This window comes from Rattus norvegicus, chromosome 14 (genome assembly GCF_036323735.1).
Source record: "Rattus norvegicus strain BN/NHsdMcwi chromosome 14, GRCr8, whole genome shotgun sequence".
NCBI classification, from domain to species: Eukaryota; Metazoa; Chordata; class Mammalia; order Rodentia; family Muridae; genus Rattus; species Rattus norvegicus.
This window is the reverse complement of record NC_086032.1, coordinates 84,577,210-84,600,358: the sequence shown is the minus strand read 5'-3', so window position 1 is coordinate 84,600,358 and position 23,149 is coordinate 84,577,210. Positions and strand designations below refer to the sequence as shown.

Genomic DNA, 23,149 nt, shown 5'->3' with positions numbered 1-23,149 from the left:
ACGTACCTGAGGCTAGCCTGAAAGTGGCTTTGTAGACCAGCTTGGACTCACAGAAATCTCCCTGCCTCAGGACTCTCTGTTGTTACTTGTGTGTGTGTGTGTGTATGTGTGTGTGTGAGTGTGTGTGTGAGTGTGTGTATGTGTGTGAGTGTGTGTATGTGTGTGTGAGAGTATGTGTGTGTATGTGTGTGTATGTGTGTGTATGTGTGTGTGAGTGTGTGTGTGAGTGTGTGTGTATGTGTGTGTGAGTGTGTGTGTGTGAGTGTGTGTGTGAGTGTGTGTGAGTGTGTGTGTATGTGTGTGTGAGTGTGTGTGTGTGAGTGTGTGTGAGAGTGTGTGTATGTGTGTGAGTGTGTGTATGTATGTGTGAGTGTGTGTACGTGTGTGTGAGTGTGTGTGTATGTGTGAATGAGTGTGTGTATGTGTGTGTGAGTGTGTGTGTATGTGTGTGTGTGTGTGTGTGTGTACGTCCACATGCATGCAGTTCAGAAGAGGGCAGCAGATCCCCTACAGCTGGAGTCGCAGGTGGTTGTGAGCAGTCACGCATGTGTTGAGACCTGAACTGGAGTCGTCTGGAAGACTCGGAAGTGTGCTTAACCACTAAACCATCTTTCCAGACCTAACTTAAAGTGTTCCTTTTGACCTGTCCCCATAACTCTCTCCCCTTGTGCTGGGATGGAACCCAGACTCCTGTTCATTCTCAACAACTGTTCTACTACTGAGCCACAGCGCCTGCTCTCTCCCTCAGTTTTTGACCATTTTTGATATTTTTGTAATATGTTTGTTTTGTTTTTTAGGGAATCTCTTAATTGATTTATTATGTATGTATGTATGTATATGGGTGCTTAGTCTGCATGTATGCGTATGCACTGTACGTGTTCCTGCTGCCTTCCGAAGCCCGAAGCATGCAGCAGATCTCCAGGAACAAGAGTCACAGACTGGAAGGGGAGGGGGGAGGGGGATGTTTGCCCGGATACCGGGAAAGGGAATAACACTCGAAATGTATATAAGAAATACTCAAGTTAATAAAAAAAAAAAAAAAAGAGTCACAGACAGTTACGCACTGCCATGTGGGTGCTGGGAATTGGGCAGGGCTGCTCGGTGAGAGCAGCCGGGCTCTTACCCACTGAGCCACCTGCCCTCTGTTCTTAGTCCAGCTCTAGTCTTGCAATCGGCCGTTGCGCAAGCTCTGGGGATTGAACACATGGCTCTGCACATCCCAGGGCAGCTCTCTGCTACTGAGCTATGCCGGCTCAAATGATCTTCCTTCTTTCTTCCTTCTTTCCTTCCACCTTAATTTTTTGTTTTGTTTTATTTTTTAATGCGTACGGGTGTTTTTCCTGTATGTACGTCTGTACAGCATGTGCATGTCGATCCCGGGGAATCTAAGTTACGGATGGTCTTGAGCTGCTGTCGGGTGCTGGGAAGTAAACCACAGCCGGAAGTTCTCTTACCCACTGGGCCATCGCTCCGGGCCTTTATTGTCTTTATGAGACAAGATTTTGCTATGTAACCAGGCTGCCCTGGAGCTCAATATGTAGCCCAGGCTGGCCTCAAACCTGTTCTCTTGCCTCAACCTCTCCCTTGTGGAGTCCCAGGCATGTACCACCATGCTCTGCTTTGTTGTCTGTCTTTTTGGCAGTGTTTGGGATTAAACCTCATACCTTTAACAGAGAATGTGACCTCGTACTCCAGTGCCTTAGGCATGTGATAAAATGGGTGTGAACTTTCTCAGGTCTAAGAAAAAATGGAGAATATTATTTAGTGACCAAGCTCTGGCACTAAGCATGTTCGTTGTTGCCAGAATTTATTGCTTCTTTTTATTGTTTATTTTACATATTCCTTTATTTAACAGCGCTGGTGGGGTGCCACTGTTTCTACATTTTCTTAGCATCCAGAATCAAGAACTACAGGCACATGCACTATCTGCATACCAATACCTATAACAAGATGCAGGTAACAATGCTTACTTCCCTTATATATTAAAAACACTGAGTTCACGCCAATTCCAACCCAACACCAGAAGCATATATATGTAAAATGAGACAGGGTCTCACTGTGTGGCTCTGGTCTTGGCCTTAAACTCACAGCGATCCCCCTGCCCCTGCCTCTCCAGTGCCACCGTGTCAGCTCAAAAGACATAGTCATACCCTCTCCCTTCAGATTTTTTTTTCTCTAAGATTTTTCTAATTTTTCAGTAGCATGTGTTTCCGGTCTACGCACGCACATGTTGGTACCCTAGAGACCAGAGGTTTAGGAACCCCTGGAGCTGGAGTTTCAGGCAGTCATGAGCTGCCTGGCCTGGGTGCTGGGGACCAAACTCTACAGAAGCAGTGTTGAGCTCTTAACCGCTGAGCCGTCTCCCCAGCTCCCCCACTCTTACGTTCTTAACTTAGTTCTCTAACAGTGAGAACATGGCCTTCAAGATCAGTGCCTTGTCCCAGTTATCACAGCGATTGGGAGGCCAAGGCAGGAGAATGAGGACAGAGACAGCCTGGGTAGTGCGGCGGGGTGGGGGCTGGGGCGGTGTTTACATCCTGGGAGGGAGGGAGGAAGGAAGACCGGAGGGGGGGGAGGGAAGGACAAGCCCCCCTTAACCTTAATGTCCTTACTTGCTAAATAAATAATACTCCTGTTTGTACATGTATGTAATCTATTATCAAGCGAGAGTTCAATCTTCAGCCTCAGAATGTGTAAACCCTCACACACAGGTATGTATGTGTGTGGGTGACAGTATGGGCAGCTGTTCATCCGAGTGTGGGGCCGGGGTGCACATAACCATTAGTGTGGGGCTGGGGGTGCACATGACCATTAGTGTGGGGGTAGGGTACACACGGCCATTAGTGTGTACAGAGGCCAGAGGCTGATGCCAGGTGTCTTCCTCTGTCACTTTCCACCGTATTTTTTTGACCAGGGTCCCTCACTGAACCTGCAGTTCACCTTTTCCTCTAGGCTGGCCGGCCCCTGGGGTATGGGGCCTGTCTCTGCCCCGCCCCCACTCACTCCCACCCGCAGTGGTTGGATTCCGGGTACCACCACAATCAGACTGGGCAAGCCCTCGACCCTCTGAGCGGCAGGACATCATCGCAGCATCTGTGGTGATGAGGGCTTACTTACTGTCTATGCTCCCTCATTCGTTGAGCAGGTTCAAAAGAGTCATAAAAAGTTTTATTTGTTTTTAATTTTTTATTACAAATTTTAGTCATTAAAATTGGAATGGATGCTGAGCGGTGTAAGGTTTTAGTCCCACCCAGCACATGAGAGAGAGAGAGAGAGAGAGAGAGAGAGAGAGAGAGAGAGAGAGAGAGAGAGAGAGAGAGAGGCAGATCTCTGTGAGTTTAATACCAGCCTGGGCTAGTGTTTAGTGTTTCGTAGCCTCTGGATGGAGTCTCTGGTTTACAAGGTTATAGGTTCTAACATTTTTGTTTTTCTGTTTTTTGTTTTTTGTTTGTTTGTTTTGTTTTGTTTTTTTTACAATTTTGCCATCAGTAGCAGGCAGACCCAGCTCAACACAGCCTCTACCAGCTTGGGGAACCCCCCCGCCCCTGCTCCCGGACCTGCCCGAAGGGAAACCCTTAGTGATGCTGTGGGAAAGAATTTCAGGGCGAGCTGGAGCAAGGCGGAAGTCAGTGAGTTTATTAGGAAAGACCTGGGCGTGACTGCTCCAGAGAGTTTTTACAATGGCTCATATGTGACCCCGCGCGGCGTTCTCGGCGGGATTCCTCAAAGGATGCACTTCACCATGGAGTGGAATGAAGGAAAGTGAGCTGTAAGGATAAGTGAAATCACACACGGGGGTGTTATATAATGAACCTGGGGTTAAAACTTACAGAATACTTTGAGGCCCTGAGTTCGAGATCCAGCTACCCAGAAGGGGGAAAGAGGGAGAGAAGCGGAACTAGGAGTTCAGCTGGTAGAGGGCTGCCTTCTTGGGCTCGCTTCTCAGTCCCGCGGAAACTGCCCCTGGTCTTCCGGGCTGTGAACCCTAGCATTCAGAAAGTGGAAGCGGGCGATCAAGGGTTGAAGGTTATCCTCAGCTACAAAGTGAGTTTGAGGCTAGCCTAGTCTACATAAGACTATCTCTCAAAACAAAAGAGAGAGGGAGAACGAAAAAGAGGAGGAAGAGGTGGAGGACAGAGGTCAAGATGAGGAAAAAGTAGAAAAAGTAGTAGAGGTCAAAAAGTAGGAAAAGACCTACTCCGTTGGGCCTGATACTGTACCTCTGTGGTAAAAGTGTGCACTCAGCATGTTCAATCATGTGGCGTGGACCCTAGCACCGCCGATTTATTTTTAATTTAAAAAACGAAACAACGTCCTTGTAAATATTTACATTTATGACAAGACATTTTTGTGACCAAATTATAAATCTATAGGGGTGTCGAAGAAAGCACGCCCTGAGTTGTTTGTTAAAGACATCTTGTCAGACTTGATCCCCTATAGAGGGAGAGTGGAACAACGGGTTCTGAAGCTGGGACACAGGTTGGCTTCGACGCCAGACGCAGCACGGCCAAGAAGGGTTTTTCAGCGCAAGAGCAGGAGAGAAGCGGGGTGGATGGAAAGTTACTAAGAGGAAACTTCAAAGGTGAAGGAGATCCTGGCTAAACCGACCTAACAGGCTGCATAACTGCAGGCAAGTCAGGTGGCCAGCCTCAGCTTGGAGGTGAGCAGATATCCAAGTCCCGAGTTCCCGATAAAGTGACAGACATAATGCCACTAGATTCCATAAGAAAGTGCACACCCGGACCTAGAGGAGGAGTTGGGCCTTGCTTACAAGGACGGAGGCACTGGAAGGCAGGGAACAACAAAAACTGTTACACAAAATAGAGGCAAAAGGGAAGACAGGTCAGGAGAGAGTTTGCTTAATACAAAGCCTAGGGCTCCATCCCGGCACCCAATGCATCGTGTGTGTGCGCGCACACACAGAATTTTTTTTTTTTTAAGATTTATTCATTTATTATATATAAGTACACTGTAGCTGTCTTCAGACACACCAGAAGAGGGCATCGGATCTCTGTACAGATGGTTGTGAGCCACCATGTGGTTGCTGGGAATTGAACTCAGGACCTCTGGAAGAGCAGTCAGTGCTCTTAACCGCTGAGCCATCTCTCCAGCCCCCAGAATTTTTAAAAATTTAAAAGAAAAACGCAAGAAATGAATAATTAGAAGACATGAAATAAACTAGTAAACAAATTCAAACATATAAATATTTAAAAATAAACGTAACAGCTGAAGCTATGGGTCAATGGTTAAGAGCACTGGCTGCTCTTCTAGAAGACCTGGGTTCGATTCCCAGCACCTACATGACACACCCAACTGTTTGTAACTTCACTCCCAGAGGTGTCTGATGCCGTCTTCTGCCCTGCACACCAGTGGTGCACAGACATCCAAGAGAGCAAAACACTCAAACACATGAAACCAATCAATCAATCAATCAATCAATGTGAATAATCTGGATGTGGTGTCTCAGGCCTACAGTCGTAGAAATTGGGGGGTAGAGTCAGAAAGATTTATTATAGTACCGATAATTTTGTTGTCTACTGTACCAATGATTTCATCATCACCACCACCACCACCACCACCAACCACCGTCACTGTCATCGTCGTCGTCATCATCCTCATCATCATCATCATCATCCTGCTCAGACACCATGTACATGCTAAACTTGAAGGAGACCTCCACATAGTGGGGGGGTTCCCTTTGGACACCGGATTAGACACAAACCCCACCCAGACATCTGTTTTCCTCTATGAAGTAGGGAAGAAAAAAATAAAGTGTCTGCTTTCTGACTCAGGGAGAAAAACAGCAGCAAAGGGCCTTGCAGGTGTCATTTCTAAGAGAAAGGGGAGTCTGGGTTAGAACTGGATAGGATGCAGGAGATCTGGGTTAGAATGGGCTAGGATGCGGTGCTGTATTTTGATTGGGTGTGTGAATTAGGTGAATCAAAGGGGGCTTTCGATTGCCGGACTTCAATACTTTGATAGTTGGAACCGGGTGATCAGCCTCAGGAGAAGGAAGTGTCTAAATAAGGGACCAGAGCTCGGCGGCCAGCTTTAGGAATGTAATCGAGTGGTTTTTATCGAGGCAGAGGGAGCCATGTTCACCAGGCTCGGGCTGCCCAGAGTCCTTTCAAAGCACACACTCAACTGCCAAGGTCCATTCTGGCCCTTTGAACAGCAATCGAATTCCCAGATTTCCTAAAAAAATCTTCCTCTCTCTTTCCTCTTTCCTTCCTGCCATCCATTCATAACCTGGCCTCAAATTCATAACCCTTTTGCCTTCTCCTCCCAAAGCTGGGATCTCAAGCATCCTCCACCACGTCTGGCCTGCAATGTGCTTCAAACGACAGAACTGTGGTTCAATCACCCTGGAAGACTGGTGTGTTCCACCATTCTCATGAAGGCAGAACTCAGCCTCAGGCTGTCTCATCCTGGACACAGAAATGCCCGGAATGCTCACTCAGTAGCTTGTGGAGTATCTGTCTACTCTGTTTTCCTGTCTGTTTTGTTCAAGGAGCCTACTAGAAAACACACAGCTTCCAGACTCTCCTGAAACTAAAGATAGCTGTGTGGTACAGTTCGAACCAATGTGTCAGTGGAAGTTCCCAGGCGTTGAGGATTCCAGGAAGTGTATTCAGAGGCGAGGACTTCGCTGGAAGCCTTTTACCTCTTGCCTATCGACTTTACTTCCTTTCCCTTCATCCTGCCTGGAATGCTGACCTAGTTCCAAAAGCTGAGAGGGTCTCAGCAGCCATTTTGCAAGTATGAGGAAAGAGAGCTCACACATGCTAAAGATGTGAAAAAGAGCTTAGGTACCTCATGGCTTCATAGCGTGGCCACCTACCCAGGACTGAGCACTCACAGTCTCGAAGTTCTGTAAGAACCGCAAATACCAGGGCAACCGGGTTCTCCTGACATGTCATAAACTGTGGTCCTTGCTTTTCCCACTGCCGGTGATGGCCTCTCTGAACACTGAGTCTTTGTTGTTCTCATGGATGGGATGTCAGCCCTGGGAAGAGCTACGCCTGAGGAGGGCACCAGGAAGTAGGTAGTCCTGAGACAGCAGGACGTGAGGTGAATCACTTAGCAGGAGTAACTCTCGTGGGTGGGAAGAGAGAGAAATGATAATCAGTTTAGGACTATTGATTGATGACTTTTCTTGTTTATCCTTGTCTCCACTGCAGCCCTGTCTCGTTCCAAGAACCTCTCCAGTGTGTGTGTGTGTGTGTGTGTGGTTTCACCTGCGTATGCACTCAAGGGTAGTGTATGTTCAAAGGCCAGAGACTGGTGTCTGGTCTTGTCTATCATTTTCTACCCTATTTTGGACTCAGGGTCTCACTGAGTCACGGTGGCTCACCAGCAAACCAAGGATCCTCCTCCTCCCAGTGGATGCAGATGTGTGCCAGTGTGCCTCTCTTTGTCATATGAGGGCGGAGAGATGAGCAGGGCTCCGTCCTCATGCTTCTGTGGCGACCATTTTGGCAGCTTGAGCCGTCTTTCCAGCCCCTCCTTCCCTTTTATTTTGCTCACAAATCCCATTTCCTCTTTCTATTAAGTCAGTTTTTCTACCTCAGAATCACTGACTTTTGGAGCGAGACAATTCTTTGCGGTGGTGTCGGGGAGGCTATCCTGTGCCTCGCAGGGCATTTAGAAGCGTGTCTGGGGTCTCTACCTACAAAATTCCCAAAAGTGTGCCCTCCACCCCCAGGATGTGAGAACCAAAGTTGTCCTCAGACATCGCTGGGTGGCTTCAGACAATGCCAACACATCCCCTTGCTAAGACTGCTCTGAACTCAAGCCAAGTGTCCCTGGTTTCATTGCTCTGGCTGGCCTGTCTGCACCCCCACAGCAGACTACACGAACTCAGAAGGTAGGGGATGCCTACATCTGCCTGAAAATCAGCCAACCAAGTGTAGAAATCGTTCTGAAGAACGGGCATAGAATTCAGCATGGCGGATACCACGATTTCCATGTGCAGTTTGTTTGTGGTAATGCCACAGTTTCAGCAACAAGCAAACAAACAAATAAACAAAAACAAGCAAACAAGAAACCCACCACACTGAGGACTAACCCGAACACACCAATTACAACGAAAAAGGCTGGCTTGGAGGTGCGTACCACTGAGCCCAGCCCTTAGGAAGCTGAGGCAGAAAGCTTAAGTTCAAGGCCCAGCCTGGGAGAGAACTTGTGGTCGTCAACTCTCCATATCAGATAGAGGGTCCCGAGAATCAAATCCGGATCTGGTGTGGACTCATCTCACCGGTTCCCCAATTGCAACCCTTAAATGCAAGATGGGTAGATGCAACCCTAGCACTTAGGAGTCTGAAGCAGGAGGATTTCCTCAAGTTTGAGGCTAGCCTAAATTACATAGCAAGACCCCTCAGGGGAGAAAGGGAGAAAGGAGAAAATACCCAAGCTTTCTTAAATGATTCCAGAAAGGGTAAAGAACAGATTCTTATATAAAATCCGTTTCTCTTGTGAAATAAAAATTGAATGTTGGGGTTGGGGATTTAGCTCAGTGGTAGAGCGCTTGCCTAGGAAGCGCAAGGCCCTGGGTTCGGTCCCCAGCTCCGAAAAAAAGAACCAAAAAAAAAAAAAAAATTGAATGTTAATCTTGCAAAAAGTGCCAGCTAGGTACAGTAGAGAGACAAGCTTAGTTGTTTATAGTGGCTACATATACAACACTGTAGTTTTCTAAGCTATGTTCTTCAAACAGTGTGATTTACAAGGTTGAAATACTAAGAAAAGCTTGAATTAAGTAGGGTTTAAAAGATAAGTAAAGTCAGGCAGTGGTGGCACTCTGGAGGCGGAGACAGGCAGATCTCTGAGTTTAAAGCCAGCCTGGTTTGCAGAATGAGTTCAGGACAACTAGGGCCACAGAGTGAAACCCTGTCTCAGAAAATAAAGATTAAAAAATTAGTAAGATGTATTAGTTTGGGGTTTATCTTGTCTTCGAGAATATTCTTCTTCTAAAAATGCATCTCATTTGTTTGCTTAGTTAGTTGTGTGTGCACTGGAGAGCATGTTTTCATACATGTGCCAATTGTGAGTGTAGTCAGTCACAAGGACAGTCTGAGGATCACTTCTCTCCGGCCATGTAGGTCCAGGAAACTGAACTCAGGTCATGAGGCTTGGTGACAAGCACTTGTAGTCACTGAACCATCTTGATAGCCCAAGGGCTTTTTGGTTTTTTTGTTTTTGTTTTGTTTTATTTTTTTTAACGAAATAATAGAAAAACTGGTTTATGAGGTGAAACTGTTTAATTGCCGTTTAAAAGGGAATGTTGATGGGTAAGAGACATTCTGATCTCGAGTAAGCACGTTTGCACATTCGTTTGTTTACAGCATTCTTGTTTGAAGGCTTTAGGAAAACTTGGTTATCTCTGCAGGCAATCTTGGTTTGACCAGTTGCATTCAAGTCTGACTCTCAGTCATGAGCGGGGAGGAGGGGTGGGGAGGAAACCAGACCCCAGGGAAAGCGGGTTTCTTCATAAAGCCCGCTTTATTTCCATTTCATTTGATTAATCTTTTCTTTGCAGGGTTGGAGATAAAAGCCAGGGCCTCTCCCAGGGTAGGGAAGCCCTCTACCACTGAGCCGCATTCCCTGTCTGTCAGCCGGATGTCAGTTCGTGAACCCTTTGAACTTTGAGATGATGCCGAGTGTGTGGGCAGGAAGTCCCAGGGTCATCGTGGTGTTTCCTTCGATTCTGTGACCATTGACCTCTTTCTGGAAAAGAGTTGCGTGCGTTACTTCCTGAAGTTCACTGGTATTTTTTGAGGGTTCCAAGAAGTTCAACCCTCCTTTCGGAGGTTGGGGTTTGCAGAGTGCTGCAGTCGGTTTGCCCAGTTCATTACACAAGGCCCGGAAGGGTACGATCAGAGGGGAAGATTCATTTGGCTGGACAAAAGGTATCCACTCCCAGCCACCGACAGCACAGAATAACCCCGGTTTGTTTGGTTTTGATGTGTTTTTAGTTTTGTTTTTTCGTTATTCGAGGCAGGATTTTTCTGTGTAGCCCTGGCTGTCCTGGAACTCGATCTCAGACCGGACTGTCCTCGGACTCAGAGATAGAGTCCCTTGCCTCTTCCTCTGGAGTGCTGTGATCAAAGGTGTGCACCGCTGCCACCTGACTCCAGATTTTATTTTCTCCATCCATTGTCTCTAAGTCTGGAGTTCAAAGGCATCAAGGGAAACCGGCTTTATCTTGCTTGAAAGAGTTTTAACCATCATGGACCGCATTCATCAGTGAGAAGAAATGAAATCACTCCATTGGCACTGACATTTCTTAAATCTTTCATTTTGATATCATTTAAATTTTACCCAAAAAACGTCTAGAGAGGCAGCGTGGTTGTGGAGAGCACGTGTTGCTCTTGCAGAAAACCCAGGTTGGATTCCCACATCCAGTGGTGGCTCACGACCATCCCACCTGTAATTCAGAATCGAGGGATCTAATCCTCTTCTGACCTTTGAGGGGACGAAGCACATACCTACTTGTAGAAAAGATACAGATGAAATGAATAAATCTAATTTAATTTTTAATTCTTTTATTTGACCAACCCTCCCACCCCATACCCACCCCATCACACACACACACACGCATGCACACACGCACACAGAGCTGTGAGAGCTAGGATGGAGAAATGCAGGCTAACAGCAGAGGCATGAGCTGGGAAGGTGGCTCCGTGAGCAGCAACTCTGTCAAGCCTTATGATTTGAGTTCCATAACCAAACCCCACAGACCAACCTCAGCAGGTTAGTTATCCTACGGGTTCTACATGGTGTGTGCGTACAGAGACGACACACACACACACACACACACACACATGCATACACCCAGACACATACAGACACACACACAAACACACATGTACACATAGACAGACACATGCATACATATACACAGGCATTCACAGACAGGCATTCACAGACACACATACACATACATACACACACATAGACACACAGACACAGATACAAACACACACATATACACATACAGACACATACATACACATTCACTCACAGACACACATATACACACAGACATATGCACACAGACACACATACAAACACACACATATACACATACAGTCATATACATACACATACATACACCCACAGACACATATACACACACAAACACACAGACATATACACACAGACACACATACAAACACACATATACACATACAGTCATATACATACACATATATACACCCACAGACACACATACACACACAAACACACAGACATATACACAATACACACATAAATACACATACATACAAACACATGCACACACACACAGTATATACACAATACACACACACACATATATATGTAGACAAATACACACACACACAAGATGTCAGTAAATCCAGTCATGGCAGCACCTTGCCCGCACTTGGGAGGCAGGGGTAGATGAGTCTCAGAACTCCAGAGAAAACCCGTCTCTGGAGAAATCAAGTTGGTACTGATCCAGATCAGTTCCACCCTCCCGGCTCGTTTTCCCAGCACGGGAAGGTGCTGCGAGTGCTACTGGAGAAGATATCACGAATCGTATGCAGCCGAAAACACTGCAAACTGCAGTACTGACCAGCCCGGCAAGCGATACCCACCGATGAAACGTTATGAGAGTCCCAACCACGTTCTGATTGAATATAAGTTCTACTCCCCAAAAAGGAAGCCATGCCTGGTGCTGATATTGGTTAAGACTCTGTGGCTAGAGAGGTCATAGGCCCTGGGGAGAACCTACCTCTATTATTCTGCTAAGGTGACATAGTAGTAAATTGGTTCCAAAAGACTTATACCGTCGTTTCGTGCATAGCTCAGCCTTCGACAGAGGCGCTCCTTTTGTAATGCACGTGGATTAGCACAAAGACCCACACCTGTTCATGTCCCAAGTGTCCATCCCTAAATGAGATGTTTATGTCTGTCATATCCCAAGGCTCAGGGATCATCTTGGAAGAAGGGACGGAAAGACTGTAGGAGCAAGAGGCTGTGGATGACCACAGGGATAGAATGGGGCAATCACACAGAACTCGCAGCCACTGCAACCGAGCGCACAGTCAAGGCAGACAAAATCCCAGCACGGAGGTAAAGTGGACAGGAGATGCTGTGGTTTGCCCTGGAATTATCTGTATTTTGATGCTAATTCCACTGCCCCAAGGAGGGCTGCCTAGTCTCATGCTCAGGACTCAAGTGACTTCGCCAGAACCTTCTCCCCATTGAATTTGTAAAATACAGGTGAGGGCAGGTACAGGATAGAAGGAGGACTGTCATTGGACAAGAAGGAAGGATGGGCGGGAGAAAAGTTTGAAGGAAGAGGAGGAGACAGGATTGGAAAGGATAAGAGACAGGAGGGACAGAGAGGGTAGTCATGGCGGAGAAACATGGAAGGTGACGTTAAGATTTCACTCTGTGTATTTATAGGATGTTATTAATGTTCTCAAGGGGTGGATGGTACTGGGCTTTGTAAGTTTAGGTGGGCAATTATATCTTATCAGTTGGGTGAAGGGTTATTGTGTTGTGTGTTCTTTCATGTGCAGATTTAGGTGTAAGGGAGTGTGGGGCGGCTGGTCTGGGCCGCCATGGAGTTGGGATGTGTGTTTCTGACATGGAAACCTGCCTTGGGAACTAGCTAGGCAGAGAGATTGCTGACGGCTCAGAGAGAGGCCTTTGGCAGTGTGATATGGGATGGAGCAAAGTGGGTGAGAGGCTTTGCTGCCTGAGACCAAGATATCCAGCAGATATCTTGGGGCACTGAGGTATAGACCTAGTGGGGATAAAAGATACCTTTTTATTTTTTATATTTTTACAACAGTGAGGTCCCACCCCTGTCTGAGGACCTACTCGGAAAGGGGGAGACCATTTTCTCGGGGCTGCAACCCCTGAGTGGCTACCCATACTTCCGTAGATGGCCCTGTACTGGCAGCCCTTACTGGCAGCACTAAGTACACTCAGTGGTATTAAAGGAAAAAGAACACATGAAATTGGAGGGAATTGTGGTGGTGGGTGTCTCAGTTACTTTCCTATTGCCATGACAAAACACCACGACCAGGGCAATCCTTACGTGCGAAGAGCTCACAAGGGGCTTGCTTACAGTTTCAAAGGGTTGTCGAGCATGACCATCATGGCGGGGGAACTTGGCAGCAGACCCGTAGGCATGACTCTGGAGCAGTAGCTGAGAGCTCACATCTTGATCCACAACCATGAGGCAGAGAGAGAGACTCAGAATCTCACAAGGCTTTTAAAACATCAAAGCCTTACCCTAGGGACACCCTACCTCCAACCAATCTACACCTTCTCATCCTTCCTAAACAATTCCACCACTGGGGACCAAGCATTCAAATATATGAACCTATGGGGACCACTCTCATCCAAACCATCAAAGTGGGACGGGGGAGGGATTGGAAGGGCGAGAATTGGGAGTAGACTCAAACACAATATAAAAAAGAAATAGAAGTTTGTTTGTTTGTTTGTTTGTTTGTTTGTTTGTTTTGAGTCTGGATTTCTCTTGTGTAGCCCTGGCTGTCCTGGAACTCGCCCTGTTTGACTAGGCTGGCCTCGAATTGAGATCCACCTGCCTCTGCCTGAATGCTGGGATTAAAGGCATGCACCACCACTGCCTGGCAGAATAATAACTTTTTACATATTGTTATCTTATCTTATCTTATCTTATTTTACTTGTGACAAGGTCTTACCGTGTAGCTCTGGCTGTCCTAAAACTCACTATGCAGACAGACTAGCCTCAAACTCACAGAGATCCTCCTGCCTCTGCCACCCAAGGGCTAGAATTGAAGGTATGTGCTGCCTGTCACCCCTGGCAGGTGTTTACGTTTTGAGACGTTTTGGGTCTCGGAGTGTTAGACTCTTGTGTTAGCAGCCCTTCTTATCCAGCCTCCATTTCCCCGTTATCAGCTTACATAATTTTGATCCACTTGTCCTAAACTAAGAAGCCAATGGGACGCTGTTACTCACTGAGCTAGACTTGAGGTAGATTTGAGCAGCTGTCCTCAATGAACTCTTTTTGTTCCAGGGCCCTGATTTGTCTGTTGACCAGGCTCCCCCTCTGCTATCCAGCCTGACCTACCACCATCTCCACGCACAGGGATGAGCCACCAGTGGTTTCTAGTTTCAGAGTTGGCTCTGATGGCCTCCCTACTAGGTAGTATATTCACCTGGCAGGGGGCTTGAGATTGGTTCCAAAAAACAATATTTATGTGAACAGCTAAACTTGAGTCATCAAGTTCATCTTCAAAGACAAAGTCACTGTAGGTTTGGGTGATATCAGGGTCAAGAGTCCAGACTTCCTGGGAATGTTTTAGGGACACTGTAAACTTTGAAAACAGCGGCAACAACAATAACAAACTCTGGTTTGGTGAGTAGGACATAGGAGAAGAAAGGAAAGCTTCAGGAAGAGGGAAAATGGCATTTACTTCAGAGGGCACTGGGAGAGAAACCACTCACCCTCCATTCCCAGGAACAGTTGCCCCGGTGGCTGGGGCGTTAGCTTGTGAAATAGAAACACAGGGTGGGTTGTCAGGCCTCCCACATCTACTGGTTGAGTAAGCTTGGACGAGTTGCTTAATCTCTCAGAGTCTGTTTCCTTGTCTGTAAAATGAGATTGCATAAGAGAATGCTTGAGCCCAGAGTGTGTCAGAGAAAGCATGAAATAATAATAATTACTGCTATTACCAAGAGGCATACACACCACCACCACCACCACCATCACCACCATCACTACCACCACCACCATCACCACCACCAACAACAACACCTACCACCACTCCTCTCCTCTCCTCCGTCTCCCAACGTCCCAGCCTTGCCTCCCTCTTTCAATATTTGGTTTCCTCTTTATTTCCAGTCCTTGGCCATAGGCCAAAGATGGATTTGGGGCCTGGTGCTCATAAGGCAGACCATTCCACTCTTCAGCTATGTCTCTGCTCCTCCAGACAGCTATCCTGGAGATAGCAGCCAAGAAGTATAGCACTTCCCAGAAGGCTGAGGGAACATTCCATAGCCATGTTCATTTGTATTCATTTATTTGTATGTGTATTCATGTTTTGCCTACATGTTGTATATCTGGGTATCGTGGACATGCAGTACCCAGAAATACAGACAGTTGTGAGCTGCCATGAAGGCGCTGGGAATCAACCCGGGTCCTCTGAAAGAGCGGCTGCTAGTGTTCTAACCACTGAGCCATCTCTCCAGCACACTCCTGCCCTGCTTTTTGAGATAAGGTCTCTCACTGGGACCTGGAGCTTGACAACTGGACCAGACTGACTGACCAGAGAGCCCTGGGGTTCACCAATCTCTGCCTCCCCAGGCTGGGATAACAAGTTTGTGCCATCGCACCCAGCTTTTTTCATGGGTATGGCAAACATTTTATTGACTAAGCCATCTTCTTCCCCCTGCCTTTTGAGATGGTCTCCTTAACCCCGGCTGGCCTTGGAGGTACTGCGTACTGGAGAAAACCTCGAGTTTCTGATCCTCCCGCCTCTTTAATAGCACCAGCAGATGGGATACCCCAACTCCTGACCCTGACCCTTTAATTTTTTTAACAGTATTTATTATACATGTGTGTGCGCCTGCCTGTATGCATGTGCACCAAGGGTATGCAGGGGCCTGAGGGTAGAAAACGTGTCAGATTTGCCTGAAACTAGAGTTAGAGATGCTTGTGAACAGTAAATGGAGGGCGACCACAGCTGCAGCCCGCTCACAGGAGGTCGTAGCTTCCTCAGCACAGGCTCACACTGACCGGCAGGGGTTTGGAATGACCCAAATCAGACCTTAGACCTGGAGCCCAGGGCTACTCTGTACAGAAATGGGCCAGACAGCTAGAGAAGACATCGATGAGAATTCCCCAGGAGCCCCCTCTCTCATTCAGAGTCCTCCCTGCTGCCTGTGTAGTGGTCACATCCCTCAGCAGTGACGGTGGGCTGCGACCTCTTCCCTCCAACAGAGGAAGCAGCTGCAACCGCACCTGGTTCGGTTTGGTTTTTTGGTTTTGTTTTGTTTTTTTGTTTTTTTTCTGTCCTGAAGATTTATCCCAAGGCCTCATGCATGCTAGGCAAATGCTCTACCACTGAGATACATACATGCTCCCCACCCCTACACACACACAACACCAACATACACACATACCAATATACACACAGCCCCATCCCCATCCAACACTACCAACACACACACACATACACACACACACACTCAACACCAACACACACACACACTCACAACACCAACACACACAGCCCCTTACTACCAGCACACACATACTCACAATACCAACACACACATACCAACACACACACACACCAACACACATAAATATACACACCACCAACACACACACACACACACACACACACACACACGCACACACTACATACCACCAACATATACTTCTCCAGAAAAGTATTATATCTCAGCTAGTCTGTCTAGGCTGGCCTAGGATTCACTCTGTGAACTTATGATCCTCCTGCCTCAGCCTCCAGAGTAACTGGGATCACAACTTCACAACTGTGTGAACACTGTGCCCAGTTCCCTTGCAACACAGTTGTGAAAGGTCCCTAGTAAAGCCTAGGAACAAGGTCTGATCCCCAAGCCCTCAAGGAAGGCTTCCTAAAGGGCATGTTGGATTGGGCTTTGAAGGATGGGTAGGGGTTTGCATAGGGCTTGGCTGGGTGTTTCCTCCAGCTCTGCTTCTCCTGGCTAAGGATGCCACCTGGCACCCGGGGCAATTCTCAAGAAGGAAGTAATGTTCATCTGGTGCTAAAAGTGACTTGAAACTGACAGAGTGGCAGGTGCAAACCGTAACACCTGCTACTGTCCCCAAGAGGACACAAGAAGATCCCTTCTCTGTCTATTTTAATTCTTGTATACGAACCTCTTCCTAATATCGCTCACAGACTCCCCGAGATTCCAGTCAGCGGTAGACAGGTCAGAATACAGAGAAAGAGACAGGAGTAGGGAGGGTCTTGCTCTGCAGCCCAAGATGGACACGAAGTCACTGAGCAGTCTCAGGCCACCCAGACCTCATAAGCCTCCTGCCTCAGCACTTCAGCTCTAGGATTACAAGGAAAGTGTGGCTCTGTGGTCCAGCCTTCCTATTTCGCAGCAACTGTTTGAAGCGGGTGAGTAGCCCAGGGTAGGCCCGTGCCTCTAGTGAGCACCTGGAAGATGGAGTCAGCTGGATCAGCGGTTGGATGGCAGCTGCCACTACATAGTTTGAGGTTAGCCTGGATCTTATCTCAATAAATGATTAGATAAATGAATAAGTAAAGAATGAGAGCGAGCCTTCGCCACCTCTTCCTTTGGCCTCCAGTTCCTCACCTTCCCACCTCCCTCCCCTGAGTGTCTCTCCAAAGCAGTGGACAGGGCCTCTGGCCTTTGGGCTTGGGCAAGGCCCCAGTGCTCCCCAGACTCAGAGATGTCAGCCCTCACCCTCCTCTTTGGCTTCCCCACTTTGCGCAATGAGACTGCTGACCTTTAGTCTCCTGTTTTCTTTTCAACCCTCCTTTGGCTTGGCAATGGTGCAGGTGTCTTCAAATGTTCGAGACACTTGACTTAGAAACGCAAAAAGAAGCGGCTGGCAGACCTTGAAGTGTACACCTTGCTTCCTGGACTCGGCGGGAGGCTTGGCAGCTGTCACTGGTTCTCCTGGGAGAGTGAGCAGCTGAGGAAATCCCAGAGGCCTGGAAACCTGGCTTGTTTACAGGGGTCTTGTTTACAGGTCGGAACAGGAAGCTCTGGTTGTACATTGATTGGGGGTAGAGTTACCAGGGAGTGGACTTGTGCCCAGCTGCTGGAGAAAGGGAAAACCTGGTTTGTTTTTTTTACAGATTAATATCACCCTTGTTTGCTCACTTCCCATGGCTAGAAGTTCTTGGAAGCCTTTTCCAGGAAGAAGAGGAACAAAGAACACGAAGCCTCATTTCTGCTGGCTCTCCTCTAAAGTGTCTTTATTTACACAGAGACATGCAGGAGGCTGTGCGAAATAAGTCACCAGGAGGAACAATGGCCAAGAAATATGGACACAAGCCAAGCCCTGTGAACATTTGCCATTCTCCTTTCCTGTTAGTCCTGCAAGCCCAAAGCTATTCACGGTATAGGCAAATGTCCTGTCCCTGAGGTGGTTTTGCCAGCCTGGGCTATGCCTGTCAAAGGAGAGAGATGAGGTTCTGAGAGGTCAAACACAGTCACCCCTGGGATTCAAACCTGATTCCAGGCAACTGTAGCTTTTGTGCAGAGTCCTGCAGGTTACACAGGCACGGAAGGGAGTAGAGCCTGCTCTTTGGTGGCAACACTTCTCCAATGACCTGTGCTTTTGGTTCTAGGGATGGAGCCGACCGGACCCCACACATGCCCAGCAGACAGGTATCATGGCCTACTGTTGCTTATTAAACAGCCTCTGTTCCCTCCCTATTAAACAGACACCGAAAACTGAGCGAGGGTGTCTCAAACAAGCAAGAGAATGCTCCTTTCCGTCTTCTTTGTTCCCATCTTTTGGTGGCAGATATAGTCTGGTGGAGCCCAGGTGACCTTTGCGAAGTAAACAAAAGCCCAGAGCCAGCAGAGCCCACACCCAGCTGAGCAAACAGCATATGGAGGCCACTGTAGGGCTCGCTCGCTCTCAGGCATGGTCTGCCATAGAGAGCTGCCCAGGAAAAGGGGCTCAAGGTCTGAGAGCTCATGAGGATCAAGAGTTGCTTAAAGAGAAAAAAAAAAAATGTTCTCAAGTACCCCAGGCTAGCCTTGGACCCATTACGTAGCCAAGGATGACCTTAAACTTCCGGTCCTCCAACTGTCCCTCCCCAGTGCTGGGATTACAGGACCCCACCAGCACCCCGGTCGAAGCAGTGTTGGGAATGAGACCCGGTGTTTCCTGCATATTAGGCAAGCACGCTACCAACTGAGCTCACCCTGACTTCCGTTATTTCCAGCAAACAGCCCTGTGTGTGGCTCATCTCTGGAGTGGAGGGAGCCAGCTGGTTAGTGGGTGAGTTCTTGGGCTACAGAAGCCGCTGAGCATGAGCAGCGATCTTCAGATACAGGGTGGAGTCTAGTTGCTGGGTTCAAACACTAGTGTGTGGTCCCTACACGCTGTGACCCAAGGCTGTCTCAGCTGCTTTCCTCGGCTTCTGTTTTCTTGTCAGGGACCAACAGAGAGACTTCCCGGGGGTTGGCAAGTAGAGTTCAAAGTCCTCATAGAGTTCTAGAATACACTATCACACAAGGTCTTTTCTTTTGATTCTCACCCCTCCCCTCCCACACACTTTTTTTTTTCTGGGAGGTTGAGGCAGGAGGATCACTATGAGTTCAAGACCATCTGGGCTACATTCTGAGCTCTTGGCCAAAGTAGCCCTACCTCAAAGTAAAAAAAAAGGCAAGTGTTATGGTTCACACCTGTTACCTCAACACTTGGGAGGTAAAGGCAGGAATTATCTACTCAAGGTTATCCTTGAGTTGAATACCAGCCTGGTTTTCCTGAGACCTGTTTCAAAGCAACAGTAACCCACCACGAGAGTTATCCGTGATTTTGAGGGCTGAGGTACAGCTTAGGAGTAGAGCATACACCCAGCCGGAATGAGGCCTCAGATCCAATCCCTAGTTCTGTGCCCCTACTTAAAAGATCTTCTGGGGCTGGAGAGATGGCTCAGCGGTTGAGAGCACTGACTGCTCTTCCAGAGGTCCTGAGTTCAATTCCCAGCAACCACATGGTGGCTCACAACCATCTGTGATAGGATCCTATGCCTCTTCTGGTGTGTCTGAAAGGAGTGACAGTGTATTCACATATATCAATAATTTGGTTTTTTTTTTAATCTTCTAATTCTTTAAACGTTTGCTGAGCTCCTGCACGGGATGCTAGGCTCTGTGCTAGACTTGTGGATTTGTCTCAAAGAGTTCACAGTCCAGGCTGGAAAGAGCTACAGCAGTTAAGAGCTGGCTGCCCTTCTAGAGGACCAGATTCTGGTTAGACTTCCAGCACTCACATGGCGCCATCTGTAACTCCAGTTCCCGAGAAGCTGACGCCCTCTCCTGGTCTTCTCGGGTACTGCATGCACAGGGTGCACAGACACACAGAAACAGTCCAGGAGGAGCCACACAGGATGGTGGCACAGAGTAAGACAATCAGGAACCTGCACTAAGACTTCAGTGGCTACCTCAGAGTCGCACTCACAGCAAGAAACATGGAGGAGGCTGACTTCCGTTGTGTAGAGTGCACATTCAGATAACCTCAGGCGGTTCACATCCCTCCTCCAAGTGTTTTTCCTCCTGTGAAGCTTTGCGGACCAACCTGGCCAACAGAGTAAGACTGTCCACCGAGCACTAACGTGGTTTAGGTCTTACGGCTGTGGCCCCATCTACAGTCAATCGACTCAGGTAGAGCAGGAGATCTGAGCAGGCTTCTGCCGGCCAGGAAAGGCCTTTTTGTGGGGCAGAACTGAGGTAAGGATGAGGAGGGGGAAGGAGATGATGAAGAAGATGGGGCAAAGGGGAAGGAGGAGGACGGAGAGGACGCGGGAGGGGGAGGGGGAGGTGCATGAGGATGCGGCGCTGACATCCACCCAGGGTCCGCTCTAGCTTGCTGGGCTGCCCTGCTCTCCTCAGACTCTCTGGCTCCGTGAGAAGTTGCCTAAGCCAGTTCCTTAGAGTTCATCTCAGCCGTCTAGGTTGTCTGTCCCACTGGCTCTGGTTCTGGCTTTCTGGTGGCAGACAGTGAGACACTCTAGTTCCCTTTCTCAGTTCCCTTTCTCTCCCCCACCTTTCCAGGACTCACGTGCTTCCCGCACACCAAGTGGCAAAAGCACAGAGGGAAGGCATGGAGGGACCCTTGAGACCCTTGATCAGCCCTCCCCTCCACTCGGGTTCAGGAGAAGGCCAAGCAATTTTCTTCTAGGTCCTAAAGACTGTATTAGAGGCATGGCGACAGCACCTTCAACCCTGCATGTCGTGGACAGAGCGAGTGAGACACACAGGGTCAAATTTAAATGGCAACAAAAACAAAAACAAACCAAAACAACAAAAAAGCACTTCAATAGCCAAAACAAAAACCAACAGAATCTTTCCTTCTTTAAAACAATCTCCTGTGTGAGTGTGTGTGAGTGTGTGTGTGTGGTATGTGTGTGAGTGTGTGTGTGCACGAAGTGTGTGAGTACAGGCACCCATGTGTGATGGTCAGAAGACAACTTTGGGTGTGGTCTTTCCCGTCCGCATCGTCTGAAACTGGGTCTTTAACTCACTGCTGCAACTCAGGCTGGCCCTTATCTCTGCTGCCCGCCCCACCTCCGCGCAGCCGCACTGGGGCCACAGTCCTGAGGGAGTGCGTTCTTTTTACGTAGGTTCTGAGATTCAGATTCAGGTCTTCACATTTGAATGCTGACATTTCCCCAGCCCTGGGGAAACGTGTACGTTGAAGAGGCATTTCTAAAATGATGCAGGAAACCATATGATGCCATTGTGGGCTGGTGAGGTGGCTCAGCCCATACGTCTGCCGAGCCTCACGACCCTAATTCAACTCTCAAAACCCTCATGGTAAGAGGAGAGACCTGAGGCCCAGAACGTGCCCTCTGACCTCCACACACATGTTTTACCCATACCCACCCCAAAGCAATAAAAATATAAATTTAGGGGCTGGAGAGATGGCTCAGCGGTTAAGAGCGCCCGACTGCTCTTCCAGAGGTCATGAGTTCAATTCCCAGCAACCACATGGTGGCTCACAACCATCTGTAAAGAGATCTGATGCCCTCTTCTGGTGTGTCTGAAGACAGCTACAGTGTACTTATATATAATAAATAAATAAATCTTTAAAAAAATATAAATTTAAAGATTGGCATTTTGAGGCTGAAGAGATGGCTCAGTGGTTAAGATCACTGTCCACTCAGAAAACCCGGGTTCTATTCCCAGCACCCACAAGGTAACTCTCAACTCTGGCCCTCTTCTGGCCTCCTCGGGTACTACATGCACATGGTATGGACATACATGCGGGAAAACACAATATCCATAAATTTGTTAAAAAACAAATATTTTTAAACTTGTCATCGCGGGCGGGGAGATAGTTGTGTGGGTAAAGAGCTTGCTTTGCAAGCCCGAGAACCTGCGTTTGGATTCCTAGCACCCAAATAAAAGCTGGGTGCACTGCACATGTCTGTGAGCCCAGGTGCTGGCAGAGCAGAGACAGACAGGGGTCAGGAGGAGACAGACAGGGGTCAGGAGGAGACAGACAGGGGTCAGGAGGAGACAGACAGAGGTCAGGAGGAGACAGACAGGGGTCAGGAGGAGACAGACAGGGGTCAGGAGGAGACAGACAGGGGTCAGGGACTCAGTAGCAGAAATGCTGCCAGATTCAGTGAGAAGCCCTGTCTCAAAAATAAACCATGGAGAATGGTAAAAGAAGACAACTGTGCTTGACCTTTGCCCTCCATACATGCACACATGGCAGGAGCATCTGCACATATGAGCAGATACCACATACGCACACAGACACACAGACAGACACACACACACATATATACATATATATATCACACACATACACACTCACATACACACATACACACACACTCACAGACGTTCTCACACACACATATACACACATGCACATGCACTTACACACATACACACACACATATATATATACATATATATCACACATATACACACTCACATACACACACATACACACACGCACACTCACAGACGTTCTCACACACACATACACACATGCACATGCACTTACACACATACTCACACTCACACACACAGACACACATAGACACAAACATACACATACATACCACACATGCCCACGCACACGCACTCACATACACACACATGTATACATACACACACACGCACACTCACAGATGTTCTCACACACATATACACACATGCACATGCACTTACACACATACACTCACACACACAGACACACAGACACAAACATACACATACATATCACACATGCACATGCACACGTACTCACATGCACACATATGTATACATACACACACATGCACATGTACACACCCACGCGCACACACACACACACACACACACACAGTGGCACCATGGTAGTTTCAGGAGAAACTGAGGGCTAACCAAGTTACATATAAGGTCTGTGCAGCCCTCTTGGGGAGCTCAGTGG

At 47.9% G+C, this 23,149-nt stretch overlaps 2 long non-coding RNA genes across 2 annotated transcripts; one reads left to right on the top strand and one right to left on the bottom strand.

Moving 5' to 3' along the window:
• Positions 1 to 9,238: 9,238 nt before the first annotated feature.
• LOC102549967 (uncharacterized) lies at positions 9,239 to 17,628 on the bottom strand. Its single transcript, XR_359652.5, has 4 exons — positions 17,489 to 17,628; positions 14,467 to 14,610; positions 13,100 to 13,194; positions 9,239 to 10,484 (listed from the first exon to the last, which is right to left on the bottom strand). It is a non-coding gene; the product is annotated as an uncharacterized LOC102549967 (long non-coding RNA).
• On the top strand, positions 16,449 to 21,812 carry LOC134481868 (uncharacterized). Its single transcript, XR_010057735.1, has 3 exons — positions 16,449 to 17,135; positions 17,541 to 20,451; positions 20,776 to 21,812. It is a non-coding gene; the product is annotated as an uncharacterized LOC134481868 (long non-coding RNA).
• The last annotated feature ends 1,337 nt before the right edge of the window (positions 21,813 to 23,149 follow it).